Consider the following 6,176-nt stretch of genomic DNA (forward strand, 5'->3'; position numbering starts at 1 on the left):
TCGGTCATTCTTGGGGACAAATCTCACTCAATCCATATCATAAACTATGCCATATCTATCAAATTTATGTGATTCTTTTACTATGCTTTCAATTTAATTAAGTACTTGGATTCGGCCATAGTTTTAAAATTTTGTCAGTACGAAGAACATAGAACTGGCTCTGAAAAATGCTCATATTTTGGTATATCAGTTACTCAGATGTTACTAAAATAGCTACTTCTATATATTATATATATACATATCAGTAGGATACTTTGATACATTATAGCGTTTTAATGGGATTCTAGAAGATGAACTGCTTTAAAGGATGCAAATTGCATCATACATAATTCAGTCAGATGGCCAATCGTTTCCTTCGTTGCTCAGCATCTTTACCTTCATTTAATTGCACTTTATCTGAAAACGGTTTTCGTGTCGACATCAGTAGAGTGAAGATATATTAAACTCAACAGAAATTTAAAAAACAGCACCTTAATATCTGAGTATTATTAACTTAAAAAAAAATACATAAAAAACTATAATCCATAACTTCACTTTATATGAAAAATTAATAGATTTATACCTTTAAAAATTGTTTTTAAACCGATAATTCCTTTAAATCTACTAAAATAATTTAGTAAGAAAATTTTTCTTTGAATTAATTTCAAGATAAAATTTAATTTAGTAATAATATTTTACATTTTAATTAAATTATCTTAAATATATGAAGAGTTTTTATAAGAGATTTGAAGAGTAAAAAATTGTAAAATTTTATTATTTATAAAAATTCATTTCTAGACTTGAATTATTATTTTTTTTCTTTTTTGTTTTTATGTCTGACTGATGAGTCACTATCCTAACAACAATTTAACATTTACTTTTATTGTATTTGCATATGTTACTACAAAAGGAAGTGGAATTATTCTACATAAATATTAAATTTTCTTTCGTGATCAGAGAACTTAAACCCGGCTTCTCTCCTTAGGCGATAATTATTAGTCTGTAGTTGCAAACAATTTTTTCTTGTAATTCAATTAAAGTTGAATTTTCGTTGTAAGTCGTTTTCCCTGTAGCTTCTAAGAAATATTAAATTGATATGAAAATTCGAATTTCTTATTAGAACGCGAATAATTGTGTTGATATGAGACGTCGTAATTTAGAATAATAAGAAAACAAATTTGTCGAGAAATAATAATAATACTTTTAGTAAAAATAGTAAATTGATTTTTTTTCCTTTTTTTTAAATAAATAAATAAATAAATAAATAAAATATAAAAGGAGAAATAATTGGGATGATACGCAATTGTTTTTCGAATTTACTAAAATTAAAATTTAACATAGTCTTTTACTTCTTTTATATTTCTAAAATTCCCTGTAGAAATTATAAAATGCGAATGTTTTTTTTAATTAAAATTAAAAAAAATTCCTCAAATAACTATACAAAACGTAACGAAGAAATTAATAATTCATTGGAGAAGATGAAAGATCAAACATGAAACGTTTAACCCCTTCATTAAGGATATATTCCTTTATAAAATTTAGGTATTAATTAATCCTGAAATAATATCGTGTAAATTTATTTTAAAGAAATATTCAAATATTCTAAGATAGAATTTGAATTTATCAGTGAATATATTCAAATAATGATAGAGACAAAGAACTTTAGAAACTTCACAATTGTTACAATGACCCGTACAATCAATGAACTAAAAGATATCCGATACATTTTTCTTATTGAAGGTGTAGATTTCTTATCGTTATTTGAAGACATTTTACGAATCTGAGCTTTCATTTCTTGCTATTCTTTTAGAATATTTTCAATAAATTTACTAAATCTTTCGCATTTTATTTTTCAGTTTTTAAGTTTTCAAACAAATGATGCAGTGGAATGATTAATTGTCTAATGTTTAATTGATAACATTTTCTAATATTTTATGAGAATTTATTGCCAAATTATTACAGAACATTCTGTGTAAAGCTATAGTTAAAATTATTAATAAGAAATTTGAGAATCTTAATTGCAATCTCGGATAGATCAAAAGTGGTAATGTATACAATAATTCATACAAAATAATATTATATTATATAAAACATACGTTTTTAACTTAAATTCATTATATGTAAATCTCATATATAAGTTCTATTGGTGTAATATGATAAATATCATTCAAAAAATAGTTTTTATTTCTTTATATTCAACATGGAGACAAATTAGGATCTCATTGCATAGTCTGGGTATAAGAATCCGGTCGTAAAATAGCATTAAAGCTTGCCTCCATAACCCAAATTCCTTCTAAAAATTTATATGCCACTCCTTAAAACGGCCTGAAGCGGTAGTGCAACCTCCTCATTGACAAATTTTAAAGCTGTTAGGATGGTCGTATGTTGTTGTCTTGTCAAAATAACTTCTGAGAAATAGCCCCTTTATGATTTTATTCAAAAGTCATTACAAATATTATAACTTATTTAAAAATTCCACGTTCTAACATTGTCCATTTTAATAAAAAATTTGCAGCAAATTGTTTTATCAATATATTTGTTAATTTTTCATTTATTTATGAATTTTCAATTATTATTATTATTTAATAATAATAATAAAATTTAATATAGAAAATATAGCAATAATTTTATTTGAATATTCTATTTAAAAAAATAAACTTCATAAATAAATTCTAAATGTTAATTTTTAATAATTCTTGTTTGGAGGAAAAATTTCAATAAATTTTATAAACAGGAAAACCTTGTTTAACGTTTACAAAAATACAAGATAAATGTGAATTCATTAATGAATGTCACTCTTAAGAACATAAATACTATACAAACGATTTCTTTTAAATACTCCGACCAATTTCCTTAATAATAAAACGCCTGACTGGTTCCGATTATACTTGTAAATGGTATATATAAAATCCTTATAAACCGTGTATAAAAATTTAAAATCTTTTTTGAATTTTATACTGCTTAATTATCTTGTTTAACAGTTTGTATCGGATGATTTGTAGCATTTGAAGTTTAAACTAGATTCTGTTATAAGAGATTCTTCTTTATATTCAAGTCGTTAACTGAAGAAATCTATTGAAGATATACACTGAAGATTTATACTGAATAAAATACATAAAATAAACGTAAAAATGTTTTAATTTCGTGTATTTTTTTTAAAATTAAAAACATATTCTTTAATGTTGCTTATGATTACTTGTCGAAAGCTTATAACTGATTTTTATCAAAATTCTTTCAAGTTTTAGATTTAAAGATTTGAATTAATTTAATAAAAAAAAAATGTTATAAAATTAAATTAAATTTTATAAAAGAATATTAATGTTATATTTTAAGGAAAATCTTATTGAAACGATTAATTCGTTCATTTAACATTTTAAGCTCACTTTGTTTTTAAATAAGTAATGATTATTTATTGATGTGTTGGTATCACTTTTTAATGTCTTATAAAGAAATAAAACTTTTGATTAGTTGGTTAATTGAAGCAAAACCATTTTTATAGAAGTTTTATAATGAAAAATATAAAACTAAATAGGCTATCTACAGATTAATTTTATGTTTCCAGTTAAAAGAAAAAGTAAGATATCATAAAGTTTTTCATCACATATTTCTATTTTAATGCTTTCAAAAGCAGTTTTAAAGAAAATTATCTTCGATTCAACTCAATGGAAAGAAAAATGTAGAGAAATGATAGGTGGTGTCTTAACCCATTCCAGTTAATAGACGAAAATAAACGTGTAATGTTGGAAAATATGTCCATAATAATTATACTTTTAATGATTTTCCATTTTATTAATGTCATTTAAAAAGTAAAAGAAAAAAGAAATTGAAAATCTAAAATGTGGTTTTGCTTTACCAAGTGTGACAGAGGATAATGGCGTAGAGTATGAAAGAATCCATCATAGATCAGGTTAGACAAATGGTCATTATCGAGAACGAGAGAGACATTTTAAACAGTTCTCTCCTGTGTTAGATCGCCCTATTATTTCTATATTCTAAATCGGTTTGAGTAATTACAGAAATGCAAATAAGCGGTTGAATATTGCAAACTCGTAAAAGGGGTGAGAGAGAAGAGAGAAAAAAAGGAAAAAATTCGAGTTATAAAATAAAAGAGCGGCTTACCGTCGCCTGTTCAATGACAATTGTCACGTCTCACGTGTGATTTACGTCGACAGTATATATTGTCACCAGTCTTATCTAGAGCCTTCCAGCTCGCTACATTGATTATAGGGTAGACGTGACACCAGACTTTTGAACGAATGAACTGAAAGTGTGGAAGGAAAAAATCGATCTCCTATTTCGTTTCTTTTATTTCATTCTAAAATCCCGTATAATTGCATTTGTTATTGCTTATAGATAATTGCTGTTATCTCTTTCGAATCGGTATTTCAATTTCGTTTTATTGAATAGGCCCCATTCATCAGTTTTACGAAGAATTCACAAATTTACAATACGACTTTAAAATCTAACGAAAAAAAGACATTAAAAAATTATTTCTAATTAAATTTTTGAACTATAAACACTTATATAGATATAAAGACAATAAAATCAAAATTTAACGAGTATTTTATATAATATAAAACCTATTTTTGTACAAAGAACATTAATCATTTCTTGTATAGAATAGTGAATTTCAAAATATTACTCATTCTTGGCATCTTCTATCTATATTCTATCATTTCTTGAGGAATGTTTGGCAATTCCGAATAAGTTCTTTAAAATAGAAAAGTTTTCTTTAGTTTATGCCTCATCTTTTATTTTCAATTCTCTTTCTTTACAACGACACATGATGAATATATTCCATGTTTTTCTTTTCTATAACAAGTGATATATAACAATAAAATAAAGTTAATCTTTTATGTGTACAGTGAAACTTACAAAGGGTTTCGGTGTTTAATAAACAAACCGAGGATGTATTTAGTTTTGATAAACATGACTCTAATTATTCTTTATTCTTACGTTCACAAAACAATGCCAATAGGAAAGTATCGCCTCTCTCATTAACGAAACAATAGAACGAACAATACCTCCAATAAAATCATTATTGTTTGTACGTAAAATAATAATCACTTTCATATACAGTATAAAAACTGTATTTCTATAAAGTTTTTCTAAGAAATATTGCATTTAAAAACATTTTTACTATTAAATTGTTGTGCTTTTTAACCTATTCTTTGTAATAAAATTATACAGTTTGCTAAATATTGTAATGCTTTAATAGAAAATAAAAATATAACAAACTGATTAACATCCCCCGTACATAAAGTCTATATTTTTTTTTGTGTGTGTGGCTTCGTTACGTTCAGGAAGCCACATACACCCACCCACATACACACACAAGGAAGTGACTTATAAGAAAACAATAATAAATACAAATTGCTTAATAGAATCGCGATATTTTTCAATATTGCACACCCCGAATTTAAAATATTTTATCAACTAAATTTTCGAATTCTTACCTTTAGGGGTTAACATTATTTAACCTATATAAAATTCATGTATATTGATAACAGATTCCATTATAAATTTCATTTATGTATTGTTTTTAGTAAGTTCTTATTGTAAATGATTAGCTATAACACGAAGAAAATTCCATTTATTACATAATAAAAATTCAATACTCGTATTGTTCGTGACGTGAGTATGTTATCTTATTTTCAGGAAAACATTTTATAATATTACAAACGAAAAATAAAAATGCCAAGCAATGATTATCCTACATATAATTATAAAGATGATAGAGAAATATTTTGCATATAACGTAAGGAATTATATTGATTTTAATCAATCGTAGAAAAGTTAAAAACTTTAAGAAACATTTTCATTAAAATAATTAAAAATTAGAGAGAAATAATACTTACATTTATCCGAATTTAGCGAGTTATAATTTGCATTTTTGAATTAAAATATCATCATTGTTAATAGCATTTCCATGTAAATCTATAACAAACCCATTTCTTCTTTTACCTATCGAGTTGAAAGTTCCCATTTATAATCAGTATTCTTTCAGTAGTTCAGCAAGTTTTGCAACGATAAGGGGGCTAAGTAACTCAGAAGTTAGAATGTTAAGTATCAAAGATCGGCGAACAAATTTCAAGCGAACATTCGATAAGAACTTGCAACAACTGCAGCTCTAACGATCTGCATTCAAATCGCTAATATTATGGTTAGAAATCATGAAAGATTACATCAGCTGAAAA

At 25.2% G+C, this 6,176-nt stretch overlaps 1 long non-coding RNA gene across 1 annotated transcript; it reads right to left on the bottom strand.

The window, feature by feature from the left end:
• Nucleotides 1–845: 845 nt before the first annotated feature.
• Nucleotides 846–5,576, bottom strand: LOC111617768. Its single transcript, XR_002755475.1, has 4 exons — nt 5,436–5,576; nt 4,622–4,791; nt 4,099–4,441; nt 846–1,055 (listed from the first exon to the last, which is right to left on the bottom strand). It is a non-coding gene; the product is annotated as an uncharacterized LOC111617768 (long non-coding RNA).
• Nucleotides 5,577–6,176: the final 600 nt, after the last annotated feature.

The sequence above is a fragment of the Centruroides sculpturatus genome, unplaced genomic scaffold (assembly GCF_000671375.1).
Source record: "Centruroides sculpturatus isolate CEXI.00-Female unplaced genomic scaffold, Cexi_2.0 scaffold207, whole genome shotgun sequence".
Taxonomy (NCBI): domain Eukaryota; kingdom Metazoa; phylum Arthropoda; class Arachnida; order Scorpiones; family Buthidae; genus Centruroides; species Centruroides sculpturatus.